This window comes from Paramormyrops kingsleyae, chromosome 3 (assembly GCF_048594095.1).
Source record: "Paramormyrops kingsleyae isolate MSU_618 chromosome 3, PKINGS_0.4, whole genome shotgun sequence".
NCBI classification, from domain to species: Eukaryota; Metazoa; Chordata; class Actinopteri; order Osteoglossiformes; family Mormyridae; genus Paramormyrops; species Paramormyrops kingsleyae.
The window spans coordinates 35838192-35856191 of record NC_132799.1 but is presented as its reverse complement, the minus strand read 5'-3'; the positions used below and the strand labels follow the sequence as shown (position 1 = coordinate 35856191).

General features: G+C 42.4%; 1 protein-coding gene across 8 annotated transcripts in view; it reads left to right on the top strand.

The window, feature by feature from the left end:
- The first annotated feature begins 6774 nt into the window (after positions 1–6774).
- The window catches only part of rassf8b (Ras association domain family member 8b), a 51667-nt gene continuing 40441 nt past the window's right edge, over positions 6775–18000 (top strand). For 4 of the 8 annotated variants that reach the window (XM_072710214.1, XM_072710213.1, XM_072710217.1 and 1 more), the window contains exons 1-2: positions 6775–7149; positions 10801–10926. The gene's annotated coding sequence lies outside the window, so the exon portion shown is untranslated. The remainder of the gene's footprint in view (positions 7150–10800; positions 10927–18000) is intronic. The other 4 variants (XM_072710219.1, XM_072710218.1, XM_072710215.1 and 1 more) reach the window with 3 other exon arrangements.

The following is an 18000-nucleotide window of genomic DNA, read 5'->3' as shown; positions in this document are numbered from 1 at the left end:
TTATAAGCATATAAATAAAAGGATACAAAAAGACTCAAAAACAGGCTGGTCTTCTACTAGAAATAACAAAACGCAACATTGTATTAATTAGAAAGACAATTATTTGATAGTTTCGTAATGTTAATTTACAAAAGTTTGTATATGTATGTTTAATGTCGAGCTCCGTCAAAAGTTTAAGTAGAACGTGCCCATAGAGTAACTGGAACACCTCCTACATGTAAACACAATGACGTGCTACAGCGTTGGTTTGTTGTTTGAGGCTGAAACGCCGACTTTAAGTTTCCTTCTCAAATATCGCTTTATCTATATACAGTAGCGTATATATGCGAAAAAAACGATAGCGATAAACATTCAGCATTGGACTCCAAAACCGTCCGTTATGTCTGTGTTTATTCAGTGGATGATAAACTAAACAATGATTTTCTATTCCAATTTCTCTCTGATGTTATAAAGCAGGGGTGTCAAACTCCAGTCATGGGGGGCCAGAGTCCTGCACAGTTTTTGGTTTACCTGGTTCAACTCCTTGTTCTAATTACCACACAGCTCTTCAGCTGAATCATTTGTGGTAGAATAGGAAAGAACTAAGCTACACAGGGCTGTGCCCTCCCAGGACTGGAGTTTCACACCCCTGTTATAAAGTAATAATAAAAAAAATTAAACCCATGCATTCCTCTCTATCAGATAATTTCAACAAGTTACCAAATGGATGCAAAATCAAACATATTCATTTCCTCCTGGCACTATGTATTCCTTCACAATACTAACCCATAGAAAGGTCCCCAATGAAACTCCTGTATTCCCACATCATAGAGACTCTAATCTCAACATTTATCATATTATATTTGTAGTGCCTGCAAATTTTTGTATTCGATGATACTAAATACTGAGAAATTTCAAAAGGAGCAAGTAGTTTTTCCTCATAAGAAGGATGATATCAGAACTGTGTCAACATTTACTCATCAAATTTTGACATAATTGAGGTGCCCAGAATGTCCTGAAAATGAAACCATAAAGCATATGTGACTAACGCATGTACATGCAATGTAATAAGGGTAAAATCAAATGGATGGAATAACGCTCAAAAATGGATAGGGCTCAAAGGGTTAACACGGTACTGTGATTGGGTGTAAAACAGCCTGCTTCAAAGTTCAAATGCATAATAAGGTGTGTCTTATTTGAAAAAATGTTACATTTGTACAGAAGCATTTATATTGAAATTTTAAGAAAAAATGTCCATGGTTCAAATTATACTGTGACACAAATTTTAGGCCATACTGCCTAGCCCCAAGATGGTGCCTATTCCCACATTTTATACTGTGTTGTGTTATGTAGACTCAAACATTAATCTGTTTCTGATCCTGAGTTGGTCTAGCCCTGCTTTGGTTTTGGTCTTGTCTTGGTCACTCCCTGCCTTGGTCTTGTCCCGGTCTCGCCCTGCCTTGGTCTTGGTCTTGTCTTGATGTTGCCCTGCATTGGTCTTGGTCTTGTCTCAGTTTACTACATCACTAGTACAAAAACAGCTAACCTGTGAGTTACACGGGTTTCTGTGAGTTTATGCGATTTCTCGGTAGGCTCCAAAAATAATACCGTTTAGCGTGTATGTACACCTTTCAGTCCTTTGCTGTATATTATTAGTCCATCACTCCTTTGCTGTATATGATCGAGGATGTTCCCCTGCCTGATGGGCTTGTAATTTCTCCGAAAGACTCACCATCGCCATCAGTTCACCTTTAAAAGGCAGAGTGACGTTAAAGACTGATGCAAGCTGTGCCCACAGCTCGCAGCTGTTAGTGTTGCTCAGACGGGCGGCTGGGGTCACCCATTAAATAAACGTGTGATGACTCTTCTGAGTATTATTGCTTCTGCTGATGAAATCTCGCTTTTATGGGAAACAGAGCCGTGGTCTGCTGAAGGTCTGCTTCAGGTTTCCACGCCATCTTCTCTGGTGGTCTGAATGGAAGTTTTCACTCATAAAGAGTTTGCATGAGATGTCCTACTTCTGGAGAAATGGGCAAAAACTCCCACAGACACACTCCAACATTGGAAAACCATCCTAGAAGAGTGGCAGCTGTTACAGCTGCAAAGGGGGGACCAGCTCCACATTGATACCTATGGATTTAGAATGGGATGTCATAAAAGTTCCTGTAGGTGTAATGGCCAGGTGCCCCAGTACTTTTGTCCATATAGTCTATATTCTTTCAACCATTTTCTTATTAATTTAGCCGATTTTAAGCTGCATCATGGAAAAAGCCCGACTTAGTTGCCTTTTACTGATTATTAAAACTGGACCTGCGTACCATCCAGTTTAGGCAGATTAAACAGAAATGCAAAGTATTACTGACATCAATGGCAAAGTGACATCCAAGATTGTGTAAGTGCGGTTGTTAACCTATTATTTTGTGCTAAAACATCCTGTTTTTGTTTTAACAATATATATATAAATTACATACCTGCTTTAAGCTACCTTTGCTGTAAAAATTTTAAACACTTTTAAACATTTATTTTAAGGAAAAAAATGTTTATAGAAGTCTAGCCATTTTTACAGAAAACCTACAGTGTGGTATTCTAATGATTACAGTAGCATGCTATACTCATAATTAGATTTAATACCATTTAAAAGTGAGTCTTTATCTTTTTAAATATTCATCTTTTGCAGATAATTCATCTAAATTTAATATTGGTTACTTCAATTTGGATCAATCAAATCAAATTGGATCAATTAAGAGTCCTGCTAGACCAAAAATCTGCGATACAGTGTCTCCAGTACCTTTGATAAAGAAAAATGTACCACTTCATACAGAGGTATATAAACCAAAACTATTCCGGTTACACTCCCCATCAGCAGTCTATAACATAAATCCATGCAGGAAACAGTGCAGCTTTGAGTTATATCCAGCGGGCTGACCAAAAACCCACAATACCACTGTTATTGTTTAATTTCAAGCACTTTTTTATTGGCAGAACTTCTTTCTATTTGACATATAAATCTCAATTAATATGCTGAAAATCCACTCATTATGTTTTCTGGCCACGTGGGAAAGGTTGCTCTAACAATAATAAAGTATTAATTGAATTAAACTGAATAGGCTGCCTTCGATCCCTTATAAGCAAAGTCAGGATGAGGCAATAAAAAATGAATGTCCTGACTGCAAGAAGCTTCCTCTCCTTGGCCTGGGCCTTGCAGCGTAGACATCCCATAATAATGTTCATAGACACATAGCAGAAGGGTGGACGGGTGGGCGTCTGCCGCAGGACTATGGGGTTATTAATAAATAAAATGTATAAATCGACTCTGTCGCTCTGGAGTTTCAGGGAATCACCAGCTCTCCCAAAGCGCATTTCTGACAGCGCACTATGTTGAGGTCATCGCTTTCCATCGAGCTCTCCCCCTGATTTAAACTTTTCAGAAAGGGAGGGTTCTCGCATACCGGATAAATGAGGGCAGAATGGGGGGGCCGTTATTGATTACGCGATGAATCACCAGATCCTCGGCCCTCTCTGGTCCCACTGCGTTGTGTGAGACACCCCTTTGTTACTCCTTCCCTTGCACATCACCCACAAGTGCAGGGACTTCATTTGTACCCAAAGCCCACACAAATATCATCCTCTGAGAGGATTAAACACGTATTTTTCCAAAGGACTGTGTCATGTCAGAAGAGCCATGCAGGAGATGATAGGAAGGTATTTGAGTATCTTCAGAACACTGTCTGGTGAATGAGAGCTCCAGTACCGGCTTTGGCTTAAGATAGCTTTCAGAGGATTCCAGAAGATTCCCAGACTCCAGTGTCTCTCTTAGAGCATTTAATAAACTTGTTGCTCATTTTGAATTAAAAATGCTTGTTAAAATGTTTGATATTTAGAGGTAAGAGTGAGGCCCTTCATCTTCAGCCCTGTAACATCGAGCCTTCGGCCTGGAAAGTTGAGCGTGATCGGCAAAGGGTGCACAGTCTGGGGGAGCCCGTTGTGAAAATTCACCCCAGTCAAGTTTCGATCCGCCTCCAGCTCCATTGTAGAGCACTTCATGACGTCAAAGAGTGGCACAGGGTCCCATACTGTGCCATAAGTTAGATTAACTGCCGCCTACGACTGCTTAGCTTCATGGTGAAATCACATTCTGTTTGTGGAAACTCCACTTCCCTGTCACTTTCATTCAACTTCATCCATCATTATAAATATAATATAACGTAAATGTATGCATACACCTTATATAACTTCTGAAACAGAAATAAAATCTATTTGGTCCATATTTATAGTATGGTAAACACGACGAGGAACATACACCTTGCTATAACATCCCTATGTGATATCTTTCTGTTGTTACCTTCTGATGGTATGCAAAACTTCCTCTTTGGACATCTGTTATTTGCTGAACCACAATTAAGATTCTCTTCACCAACAGCTCCTGAGCTCCCCAGTCCTCACCTCGGCCTGTTAATGTAGCGTGTCATTCTCAGCTGTCCCCTGACGATCTATAAAGACTCATTACGCATCCTCTGGCCTGGATCAGATGACATCGCCCCATCTTGTGTCTCTGTGTCCCTTAGCATTACGGGAAGGCCACCCTGGTGCAGGTTTGAGGCCCTCTGACCACACATATGCTACTGGGATTGACCTGCACCCCCCCCCCCCCAATCCATCTCGTATTTCTGTTTATCTGCACTGGGTCAGACTGCTCCCTCACACCGACTTGCAGCCTTAAGCATGTTGCCACAAGCCTGACGTCACTCAGCAACAGGATCACGGAGATCAGACCAGCAGAAAATGCAGACTAAAATAGTACTCTTGTGTAGAAGTTCTGTGTTGATAAATCGCAAGCTTTATCATTTCTGGCTTTTACTCACAATTCATTTTACTGTTGTTATGTTCTCTGTCATCTGGTGACACTGTTGTTTGATACTCAATCTGGGGAAACAATGTTTGGAAAGACGTTATATAAAAGTACATTTTGTTGAATTGCCCATGGGGTGGCATGGTGGCACAGTAATTAGATCTATTACTTTACACAGTGTGTGGAGTTTGTGGGTTGGTGCCCCTCCTGTGCTATTTCCCACCTTGCTCCTGTACCCTCTGGTATAGGTTCCAAACCCCTCTGACTCTGCATAGGAAAAGTGAGTATTGAGCACTGATGAAATTCTTCTCCTTTTTACAGTGTGGACCACCTTACCGCTTTATATTTAATGATTATTATTGTTTATAGTTGAATACATGTGCATGAGTGGTTTTTTTTAAATAAGTACTAACAAACCAAAAGTTTCTGGGGAAATTTAAGTTTTTGAGTATGAAAATTAAAGTTAATCCTAAGAAAACGATTCATGTCAGTGTCACTGAGGACCCCCCCCCCCCCCTTAATTATTACTGCATGGATTAAAGAGTGAATTACAATACATTTAGATATGGCCTGTGTATTTGTACAAATATTCCATGTTTTTTTCTGTTTTTTAAAAAAAAGCTTTTTATGCCAATATACTAGGTTCAGAAAAGTTGAAAAGTCATGATTTATGTGCAACTGTCAGAGTATATCACAAAAATGCAATATTATAATAATCCAATCCATCCACTCATTTTCAGAAACTATTACACCTGTCAGGACTGGGTGTTTCACATTATTTTGCTGGAATAATTTAACAATAATAAAAAAAATAATTAATATAATGTTTAAAAGGTGTCTTGAAACCATGGCAACTGCACTACAATAACACCAGTGTGTGTTCGGAAGCAACACGTAAAACAAATATGTTAGGGTTTTCAATTAATTAGAAACATGTTTCTATTTAAAATCTGCTGCTTACTCTTTCTAGCAATGGCTTTTCTCAACTCTCACTTGTTCGCTAGCTACCGCATTTTTTCAATGGCACAGGACCAATATAATGCTGCTGCATGCCGCGAACTGTCTAAGCGGAGATGTTTCCTCGAAGAACACTTTTAGACCTCGCCTGCACAGCTTCGCTGTCCGCGCAACCACCGCAGCAGGGAGAGCGAGGGACAGACACCATTTATGACATGGGCCATTTCCACACATTTTAGCATGTGGACCAAACAGTAACAGATGGCTCAGCAAATTGCTTTTCATAATGGCATCTGTTTGGTTAACCTAATAATGACCAATATAATAATACCATAATAACATGTTTTGAGGGCACATTCCAATATCAACACTTGTCACTTTAATCCTGTTACTGACTCCCTGGCTTTGTTGTCTCCTATCAGCATGACCTGTGGAGAAGATCATAATCCATTAATTAAGGCAAACTGTCCTAAAGTGTATGACAGCCTCCAAATAGGCCGTTTCAACACGCCTCCTTAAAATGGCACCCCAATGGTGACCTGCAAAATAGATGATGCTAGTCATAGTAATTGTCATGAACGAAGCATTAACTATTCATCACCCTGGATCATCTCTAGTTTTGTTTGATATCAGCATTGCAAGTTGTGTGCTAGCTCTATCCACCCGTATACTTTACGATTTTGAAGATTTGTTAGACTTATTTTTAATAATAACAAATTTAATTCTAAGTATTAATAACAGTCATTTGTGCAGTTGTTTCTTTATAAACAAATTACGAACTTACTATTGTTCAGAGGAAATAAGTATATATTTATCTTAAAAATCAGAAACATTTACCAAAGTACAAAAAAAGTCAAATTAAATGCAGTTAATTAAAGCGTAGCAGCGCTCTGCAGTAATGTCTCACAGTGCGTTACACCTTTAAAAGGGTCCACAATGCCTTGCGGTGTCCCAGTTCCGTTATAATGTATTTACAAGCAGGAGTACCCAAAAGAAGCGAGGGGAGTGCGCTGCGCTACAGAGTATCGGCGGCGAGCGGCGGGGTCGCGCACACACGCACGCACGCCGACAGGAGCAAAGTTTGTCAGCGCAGCGCATCATCGTCCGCGATCTCATCGCTTGATCCTTAGCGTTACACGTCTTCTTTTTGCGGCGTTTTCACAATCATTGCTTTTCTCTCGCCCCGTTTTGAGGCGAAGAAATATGTAAGACTTGCTTGTCTCTCGCTCTGACGAGTCTCTTGCCCCAAGTGGAGATCAGCCTGGGATCGGGCGGACGGTATCTCTGACAGCAAGGTACGGACATCCTGATCCCAACTATTACAGCTGGACTGGTGTGTGGAAAAAGCGATCCAGAAAGTGAAGGTTAGTGAAGGTACCTTAGTGTAGTAAGAAACACACATAGTGTTAAGATCACCTTTAATGTGTGCGCCAAGAAGTAAAAAAAAAAACATGTACAGAAATGGTCCAGAGACCCCTTAATACTGCCGCTCAAGGCATACTATTATTTCTAAAATGACTTTTGTATTTGCTTTCATCAGAGAACATATTTAGTGTTTTAGGTGTTACTTTAACGCAAAAAGTTGTTTGGGATACAACTGCAGTGCAATGTCTGTTGACGGTACGTGTTAATCCATATTCCGTGTTTGAACATGAATGCTTTTCAAAATTACAGACAGATAGAAATAAAAAATACGAATGAATATCTCACGACACTTCTGCGTACAGTAGTTGATTCGGGATTTCTGTGTGGTTGCGGTTTAACCTTCATTACCGTTATTTCCTGCCTTTTCCTTTTGCTGGACTGAAAGCAGTTACGAAAAGCGATTCCGGGCCGGGGGGGGGGGGTAAATGGAAGGGGAATCGTTCTGCTACATTTACCCCATGCATAAGACAGTGGTACAGGCGTGATGGATGGATGCCCCGTCCTTGCCGTGCACCACCACTGCAATGGGCATTTCATTCTCAGCATTACCCGCGATGCGCTCCGCCGACTTCTGCGGCTTTTTCCCCTGTCATCAATAAAACCTGAATCCTCGGCATGTTTCAGAAAAAAACGGGGGAAAAAGGTTTTGGAAGAACCTTTTTCGACCTACAAAGCGAGCCGTGAATTTTACTGGTCGTTTCTGGAAAGAAACGACAAGTTTCACCCTGACTTGCGAAGTGCTCTCTCGGCATTCTAAGTATTCGCGCTTGTGGTCTTTTGCCAGAATCATTTTCACTGTATCGTTTGGTTGATGCAGTGTCTTATTTACTTGGACCGAACTGGAAGCCCCTTTAGGAGAGAATGTAATATATGAATGGATGAAATGTATCAGTTATATTATGGGGAATCCCAAATATTTAATGTGCAGACTTTTTGGATTACATTGCAAGGATGCCAGGTGTTTGGTGATGTTCGATTGAAGTGGTTTCAGGAATCGATTGAAATGTGTGCCAAACTCGCGTCACTGAAAAATGGAAACCTTTTGCATTTTTGGTCCTTTTATACTTGTGTTAGGAGGAGGTAGATGGTATGATGGCTTTTGAACCTGACCTGCATCACCACAGTTTTTAACCAGTTATGGTTAACCTGTATCTTGTTGAAGCCATAACTATAAGGTTGTTATCTTCTTGGGGTATTATTTGCCAAATGTAGGTATTATTTGTCAGTTTATCCCTATGCAGGGTTATCGTGAGCTTGTGTTACATTGATGCTTCTTAATGGAAACTTCTAAAAGAATAATTGATCCGTAAAATGATCCTGAAAGCTGTTACCCAGCTCCTTTCTGGGGCAATAGAAATGAGGAGAGTTTGTTTTTGTGAGTTTTTTGTTTGTTTGTTTGTTTCCGCCCAGATGGGCTTGGGTGCGTAATATTTGGAGGCCCAGTGTAGGGTAAATGGCGAAAACCGAGACTGACCCCAAACAGACCCCGACGGAATTACACGGTGGGACCGGAGCACGTGCTGCTCAGCTGCAGAGAGCCCCCCCGCTCCTGCGGCACACGCCGGCCCTTCAAAGCGGGGCCCATAAACAGCGGCCGCAGCAGGAGAACAGAGAGGGCCGTGTTCCTCAGCCAGCTTGCCGTCCAGATGTGAGCCTCTTTGGGCTGGCGCTGGTTTTGGGTCCCCCCCCCCCCCCCCCCACCACCCATCACAGTAACCCCAGACTTCAGTGACTTGTCTTCATTAGTAAGTCTTCTTTCCCCCCCCAGCCCTTGGTTTGGGATCCCCATCTTATCTGCAGATTCTGTTCTAAGTTCTTAATTAGTTAGATTTCACTGAACTGTGAATTTAATCCCGGTCTGGACATCTCGCTATAGTCACCTTAGCTTCCCATCTGGTTTTGATGCTTTGCCGTCCCTCTTTTTTCCAACATGACTTACAGTTTCCTCCGATTTATTCAGCTGGGCCGTTTCAGGTCAGGCTCCTTATTGGAAAAGGAGGACATTGAGTCACAGCCTGCTTTCGTGACCCATGAGTGACCTTCAGGGCTTATCCTCCATAAGGTCTCTGTGGAAGCAAACTAGAATCAGTTTGGTTGTTTATCTTTCAAAATACCCTGTTATTTATATAATCGTTTCACTCAGATCAGGAGTTTTGTTGGTATCAGTCATTTAGATATCTGTTTGTATGTCTACACTGTTTCCCACACAATACAAGTACCTTCAGTTCATTTCTTTGTTTCAGGAAATGATTAACTTTTTTGTAGGGATCGGAGGTCCCACAGATGACATATAGCCCTGGCACAAATGGTTGCTTAAGCCAGACATGACTCATTTGCAGATTGCAGATTGCAGAGTGTTAAATCAGAATGTAGAAATGGCCAGCACACTTATGTGAAATAAAACTGTTGACAGAATAGACTGTTTTGGTCCCACCCAACGCTGGCTTAGTTATCTTTACAGGCATATAGTTGTGGATGATCTAACTTTTGAAACAGCCAAATGTGCTGATAAGCTCATGTTTGTTGAGTTCTGTGCAAACTGTGCTCATATTCAGAAACAGATGCAGTTTAAGCCTGTGATCTGCAACCTAGTTATTTCTCAAATTATTTTGTGAATGACATGGGAACACAAAGGGAGCTAAACGTAGCTCAATGTGTCTCTCTCAAGATTTTAAGTTGAGTTCAACAATTCACTGGAACTATGTTTTATTTATATTTTCTGATAGTGTAGCCCAGCAAATCAAGGCCTTTATGATTGTAACTTGTGCATGATGATAAACACGTTATGATGTGAAGATGTCAGGACTCAAGGAGACTCATCATTCAGCTGTACAGTTACGATCACAGTGTGTTCCTATCGGCTGTGAGCCAAAGACATTGTGAGCCATTACCATGCCAGTCCCGTAACTCCTGGATGGTGCCGGGTGGTCTGGTCCTCATGGTCCCTTGACTATGGGTAACGAACAGCAGGTAGTCTCATAATCTCATCTTTTCATTATGGACCTAAGTTTTAATCACATTGTACTGTAAGACATAGTATGTTTAGTGTCCAATGCATTTCATAAAAGAATACCTGACTCTTCAAGTGTTAAGAGCTTGAAGGATAATCTGGTGACAGGAGGTGTTACTGTTGAAATGAGTTATGGCGATTAAGTGAAAAGTCATTCAGATTTCATTTCAGATTTCAGATTAGCTTTCAGGTTGAAATTAGTCCTGTGACTTGGAGCACCGTTCAGCCTTGTACGAGGACCTGCGTTTACTGCTGTGTCTGGGGTGCGTGTTTGCCTTCCTCCCCCGAGTTTGGGCACCGGGGCATTTACTCTTGTGTACGGCTCATGCGGCGCTCAGGTCACCGTGAAGCAGCCAGCGTTTCCTGGGTCATTTCTGAAGCGAGCGAACAAAGAGAGGGGCCCTTTTATCTCAGTGTTTGCCTTCAGCAAGTTCAGCTGGAATGGAATGCGCATTCTTGATGGTATCAGCTCCCATGGAAACCAGCGCGAGGACCATCCCTGACGTAGCCCGGCCCGTGCGATGTCCAACGGACATTTTGGCCGGCCTCTTCTGCCTCAGTCTCCCCTTGTCTCCTACAGAAAGTGAACCACTTGCGGTCCTCTTTTGGCAACACACTGAGCGGTCCACCTCTGAGCCTGAATCACCGCTTCTGCTCCTCTCGAGGAATCTCCAGTCCCAGGCCTGAGTATTACCTGGATCCTACAGTAAGTGGAGATGATCTCTATCATCTATGTGAGGGACAGGGATTCGAACGAATGCAGTGCCATAATGTATGTAATATAACGAATGCAGTGCCATAATGTATGTAATATAACGAATGCAGTGCCATAATGTATGTAATATAATATATCTCTGTGTGCGATTCTGGGGGCCCGGAGAGAGCTCATACCCGGGGATGTTTTTTACTGGGAGGAGTGAGGTGGTGAAGTGAAGACCCCTTACTCTGCGTGAGTGAGAGTCCGTTTCGCAAGAGCTCTGTAACCAATTACCCGGGAGTGCGTAAACTGTTAGTAATTACATAGAACCCAGCAGGAAGTGCAGTTCGACTTCAGATTTGGCCTGAAATGAGCGAAAAAAGAGAGAAACCAATGTTCTGCATTCTTGTCTCGCTGACGCTCCTTTTTGGTGGTTTGGAGCTGGAAGCCTTGCGTGTGTCCAGCACAGAATCAGTTCTGTTGTTATAAGGGATATTAAATTGTGGAATAGGAGTCATTTCCTTTGTTTATGGATGGTGGTGCATACGCCTTGCTGGTTGTCAAAAGAAGCCATTGTTTTTGTCTCATAATGAACAATGGCCTGTGCTAATTGTCCAGGGGGTCTGGGGGTGTTAAAGACTGGCCGAGTGAATTGCGGTTTTCTAGCTGATCTCTATCACAAATGGAGCCCTTGTTTAACTGAGATAAGACGAGGAAGGAGTAAACAAATGTTATTGCTCTGCTGTTGCAAAGAGTGGGGCAGCTGGACTAGCGGTGATCTCGCCTTCAGGGCACTGCATTAGGACTGTGATTTTTCCTCCGGCCTGCGTAACCCCCCCCCCTCCCCGTGTGTCCTGGGGGTGGTAAGTTCCTGTGCAGATCGAAGTATCTCGTTGTGTTTTCGGGTAGCGTTTCGTTTTCTCTGTGCCGAAATGTGTCTGTTTTTTTAAGGTGAAATCCGTCGCTCCGTGGATCAGAACTTAACAGGGTACATAGCCCAGTCCCCCGTTTTAATTCAATGAAATGTAGCTGCTGACTTGATCGATGATGTTTGCTGTGAAGCGTGTGCCCCAGATTGTCCCACGATAAGTGCGTGTCCTTTCCTGGAAAAGTGGCACGTGTGCTGATTTAGAGCACCTACAAAGTGGCTCTTCTGTGTGAAGAACATGCCGGCATTGCAGCTCTGGCCTTTGACTCGCTGCCTTTGACTCGCTGAGTCTTCAGCAGAGGAATGCTTCACTGTTTGATTTTACCTAATGCCTAACCATATCTCACATATGCTCTAGTGGAAAACTATGATTTGTAAATAACTTCGAATGAAAGCAATCCCAAAGGAGAAGTATTTTTTCCTCTAGTATGGCTGTTGACTTACCAATAAAACCCTATTATGGTTTTTTAAAGTGCTGTTTATTATTTTGATTATCCATCCATCCATTTTCTGTAACCTGTTGTCCTGTTCAGGGTTGGGGGGGGGGCTTTCCTGGAGGCAGTGGGTACAAGGCAGGGAACAACCCAGGATGGGGCACCAACCCATCGCAGGGGACACTCACACGCACTTACTGGTAATTTAGTAACTCCAGTTGACCTCACCATGTTTTTGGTCTGTGGCGGGGGAAACCAGAGCACCTGTAGGGAACATCGACACAGGGAGAACGTGCAAAAAGCACACAGATAGAACCCTGGTGGAGATTTGAACCCTGGTTCCAGAAGTGTGAGGCCACCAGGCCACCCCCCACTTTGATTACCCATCCATCCATTTTTTTATACCTGCTTGACCTATGCAGGATCTGGAGACTATCCCATGATTAATGAAATGCTATTATGATGAGTTTTTACCAATTTGATTGAACTGGACTGGTTTGTCTGTAAAATGAATCTTGCATATTTAGGTGCAGACAGAGAGGATACATCCCCACCAGTGTGACAAATCTTTGAATGGAAATGTGATCTGTTTAAAATCTACAACATAATATTAATCATGTTCCAAAAATTCTGTTGAATGCACAATTTTTAAATAAGTTTTACAGTGGAACTGTTTGATGGAAACTGTTGCTGATTCTGAACATATACAACGAAAACCATTTAAATAGGCAGCTAACGTTAGCTTGGGTTGCAGCTCTGTGGCTGGTTTGCCGGCGCTTTGGGTTACACCATGCTGTCAGTCACCAGTAGAAGCCAATGAAAAGTGGGACAAACCATGGCATTAGCGGGGGTGCAGATATATGAAAGCATATCATTTTGGGCTCCCAACCCGGACCAACCAAATTATGGTCCAAATATTTTAGGACCCCTGTCACTCAGTTGGAATCATCCCCCCCCCCCGGTAATTTGTGCATCATTTCCACTCTCCACGGCACGGATAGGATGTATCTTCTTACCATGGTGAGTACCGCATTAAAGAGCCCTTCTAAACAGCAGGTAACGTAGCACTGTATTATAAACTTCAACTAATTGAGCAAATTAAGGCTGTGTTGAGTATGGTAGAGTGCTTATAGAAAATAACATGCATTGATAGCACTTTTATCAAGTGTCACAGCTGGAAGCCTGTTTTCAAATATCCTTTTAAGGTTTTGTGTGTGTCCTGTTTTGTAGATGAGGCAAATTATCTTCAAAATGGGCTTTATTTTTAATGTCTTGACTCTTTCAGTGTTAGTGTGTTGACCTCTTGAACATATTTCGTTGACTAATTGATTAATAATAATTTCTGCTCTGTCTTCTTCCATTAAAAATGCTTTCTGCATCATACATTGGTTTGCAGCCCTGCATCAGTGGGGAAAGAAAATAAAAAAAGAAAGTGCTGTTTTTTTTTTTTTTAAATGCGACATTTTTGAGAGATTTATGATACATGAAATAGGGTTTGGGGATTGTTTATTGAGTTTTTCAAAAAAATTTTATCAACACACTTTACCAGAGTGAGTTTGCGGTTCAAAATGGCCGGATTCTTCCTTCATTAAGGCTTGCTTCTGTGTCTGTTTTTTGACATTTGATTTTTTTTTAAGCCCAGAGACTTGCATTGTTCAGGTCGCTCGATTCGAGGCTGAGGTATTAACGTTCACCTGAATATCTGTGTGTCTTCAAACTAGAATCCCTGGAAGGTGTTTGGAAGCCATTTTCTGAGGGACGGAAATCCCTCTCCTACTGTTCAGGAGGACTAAAAAGTCATTGGAGGATATGATGGGGAGGATGAGACCACTTGGGCTTCAAACGAAGTTGTGTTTGTGCGTTTATCAGGCTGGCATTAGAGAGTGTCGCCCTCAGGCTCCCACCTCAAACCCCTGGAACAGATACAACATGGCAAATGGAACTGAGGTGTTTTGTTTTGCTTGGGAGTTTTTGGACGGCGCATGTTGGACGGCGCATGTTGGACGGCGCATGTTGGACGGCGCATGTTGGATGGCGCATGTTGGACACCGCATGTTGGACGGCACGCTTGCCCCAAAGTGTGTTAGAGGAGCCAAGCTTTTAGGGGCTTCTGAGGCAAAGACTGTCCAACCCGCTGTGGCCCGCATTTATCCAGAGACAGCTGGCACCCACCAAGTCCTGGTTTCCTGACAGCTGATCAGTAAAAATGGCTTGTCCAGCCATCCAACCCTGACCTCAGCGCGAGGTCAACGGTCTGTGGTGTTTTGATTTGTCCTTTAAATGCTTTTGTGTGGGTTACAGTGAAGGACGGTTCTTAACTGGTCTCCCGCCTGACCCCTAGCCCACCTCCACCCCCTGACAGTGGGGGTTGCTGGGGAGAATCTCAGCAACAGCTTACACGTATTGCAGTGTGTGTGATATGTATAAGGTAACCCCCCCCCCCTTTCCTCCCCACAGACTGCCAGCCTTAATCACATGGGCCCCCCCCCCTTCCGGGAACAGCCCCTCCCTGGCGCACTGCCTGGCCTGATCACCGAAACTGTAGGGGCCCCCAGAAACCCCTTTCTCTCCCCCCCCTCCCCCCCCCCAACTGTTTGCTGTAGCGTTGCATTTAAACAGGAACTTTCATTACGTCCTTTTATTCCCATTAGTGCTGCGTGTGCAATAAGCATTAGGTGACCCCCCCTCACCCCCACCGGCTCACCCACCGAGGAGGGCTTGGCTACTCATGTGGTCCCCTTCAAACGTTCAAGCAGAAACTCGGGCAAATGGGTTGGATGTACAATGCAAACTCTGGATAACTGCTCTGTGGTGGCATTTTGCAGGGGTGAAGTTGTGTATTATTCACAAAAACCTGAGCCCAACTTAATGTTGGCATCCAATGATAAGTCTGAGGCCTACATATGTGCTGCAGTGCTTTGCCCTAAGAGGGTGTATGAAAGGGACTCTTTGAGTTGGTGGGGGGGGGTTGTTTTGTGACAGATGGCTTCTCATCCACTTCTGGGTTTGAGGCTAATTACTTAATCAGTCTTTGTGTCCGGTGCTGAGTTTACAGCTCTGCCTTATTCACAATCACAACCCCCTCCCCCCCCCCCCCAAACAACAATTCACTTGGAACACTCCGCTGCGTCACTGTGACTGTCCTGCCATCGCATTTCCTGTTGTTACATGTCTGTGAAAGCAGGAGAAACTTCAGTGAGGAAAGAGTCATGGTTTAGGGTCATTGTGTCAGCAGAATCCGACAGCTGATTCACCGCAAAACACTTCGGGTCTCTAGACTCCTTTAAATTATGGTATGTAAGACTGGCTGTCAGGATCCAGTTAAGCCCATGTAAAAATAAATAGAAAGCATCATAGACCATCAAATCAGATTTAATTAACGTTGTACCAGTGGCTAAGGACCGATTTAATGAAGTTTGACCCCAGGCCTTGTTCATGGGAGTTGTAGTTACACAAAAATATTCTGAGGGCAGAAGGAAAAATGATTGGTTCAGTGAGATAACCAATCATATTGTACAAGAGGTGGGTCCAAGTAACTACTGGAGATGGGACCAACCAATCATATGTCTTGGTATACCAATCATTTTTCCTTCTGCCCTTTTGTGTAAGTAAAACTCCTATAAGCCCAGGCCTTGGCTCCTGATCATTTATCTGGTTGACCAGAAACAGGCTTTGGACAAAAAATACAAGTGTTGTAAGCGTTTAGCCTTTAGTTCAGTCCCCCGCCATTAAGGCTTTCTGATAAAATGCGGTGCTCTGTATATTACCTCGTCCGAGTTGCCTGTTTTTCATCCAGCTAATAGCTGTAAATCAGCTCAAAATCAGCTTTCATCCTGCTCATTACGCAGGTGAGACAACATTCCTTTCACACGTCTGTGATGCATTCCTGAAAAATGTCTGTGGGTCGTTAAATCGTTTCTTTGCGTGTGGAAAAGTGTCAAACTTGAACCACAGCTGATCGTGATTTGAGAGGTACCTCTTTTCCTTTGTCTTTCTATTCTGACATGAAATCGCACACACAACGCCTGCCTCTACACAGTAAGATTGCTCTTAACTGGAAGTTAGATTTAGCTGATTTTAACCAAAATCGCGTGAGAACCAGGAGGTGGTTGACTAGTTACAGGATGTGAGAATCGGCTGTTGGGATTTAGACGAGGAAGCGTTACTCCCTCAGTCGCCATGATTTGTTCAAGACCGTTTAGGAGGGTGGAATGTCATAGGGATTCACCCTGGGGGAGAGAGGTTTCCTCTGTCGGTCAATTCACTGGAATGGGGGGTGGGCTTACCCGGCTACCCCCCCTGGCTATATTCTGCTAACCTTCAGGGATTTGTCTGTTTCCGATAAAGCCTATGTCTAATGACAACTGACTTACTGATGCTGGAAAGAAGCCAGTAACAACCAGTACCTTTGAAATACTGCAGCTCATGGCAGTCTGTCACTCTGCTCGGATGATTTGTTTTCTTCACAACATTTCATTTTTCAAATATTAAATACAATTCTGAGATATTTCAGCCGCACAATATAAGCTATTTACTATTGATTGTTTTGTCATTTTGATTCCATATTTAATAGACAATCAGGTATGGAATGTAGAAGACTTGCTAATGAATGAATTACCATGTCTAAATGTTTAAATATTTCGAAAACTAGCTTTTGTGTCCAGCTTCTCCTGAACCTAAAGATTTTTTTTTCTCACTCCTATGAGACAAACTTATAATGTGAGCATAAAATGTTTCATCCTGCCATCTGAAGCAGAAGTGAAAATATTCCCTCTATCCTTTTCATAGAAAGCATATAGAAAATGTCTTTGATAGACAGGTGTGTGTGTGTGTGTTTGTGTGAGATCTGTCTACCAAAGAGGTACATTTTCTATCAAAATGGATTATATATATATATATATATATATATATATATATATATATATATATATATATATATATATATATATATAGAGAGAGAGAGAGAGAGAGAGAGAGAGAGAGAGAGAGAGAGAGAGAGAGAGAGAGTTAGTTGTTTTTCCTCATTATGGGACTTTGAGGTGCACTGACATTCTAGATGTGGGAAGCCATACATTATAAAGTCAATTTCTTTTAAGCCAAATAGAAGTGTCATGTTAGTTGTGCTCTTTTCCCCTTGGAGTCTCTCTTGGATATTTAGATTGACAATTAGTTCCCTGTGATGTTTTTTTCCTCTCTTATATGAAAGTCATTGCAGAAAAAAATAAAGCGTAACTCTGCGGCATTAAATTCTCCGTCAGCAAAAGACCTAGACGCTTGAGAGCTTTGCAGACCACCTTCCACCAGTGTAGTGTAGGTCATTCAAGTCGCTGTATATAGTATATAGTCTGTATATAGTCTGTATATAGTATATAGTCTGTATATAGTCTGTATATAGTCTGTATATAGTATATAGTCTGTTTTTTGTGATGCTGATTTACTGTGTTTCGCGCATATTCTGCCTTTAGATATGGTGATATTCCGAAGACATTATACAATTTCTTGTTCCTTAAATGAGTCTTTCTGCCCTCACATTAGCCTTTACCAGACACATGCTTTCTCGTAAGAGTGTTACAGTTATTAAATTTACATTGTGGGATTACTCACTCTTCCAAATGACAGCTTAGCTTTATTCATAAGTGAAGACTTTGACCTTCTGCTCCTGTTTATTTCCCCCGACCACAGTCGTTTTCTGGGAAGACCGTCTGGTTGTGCTTAAGAAGT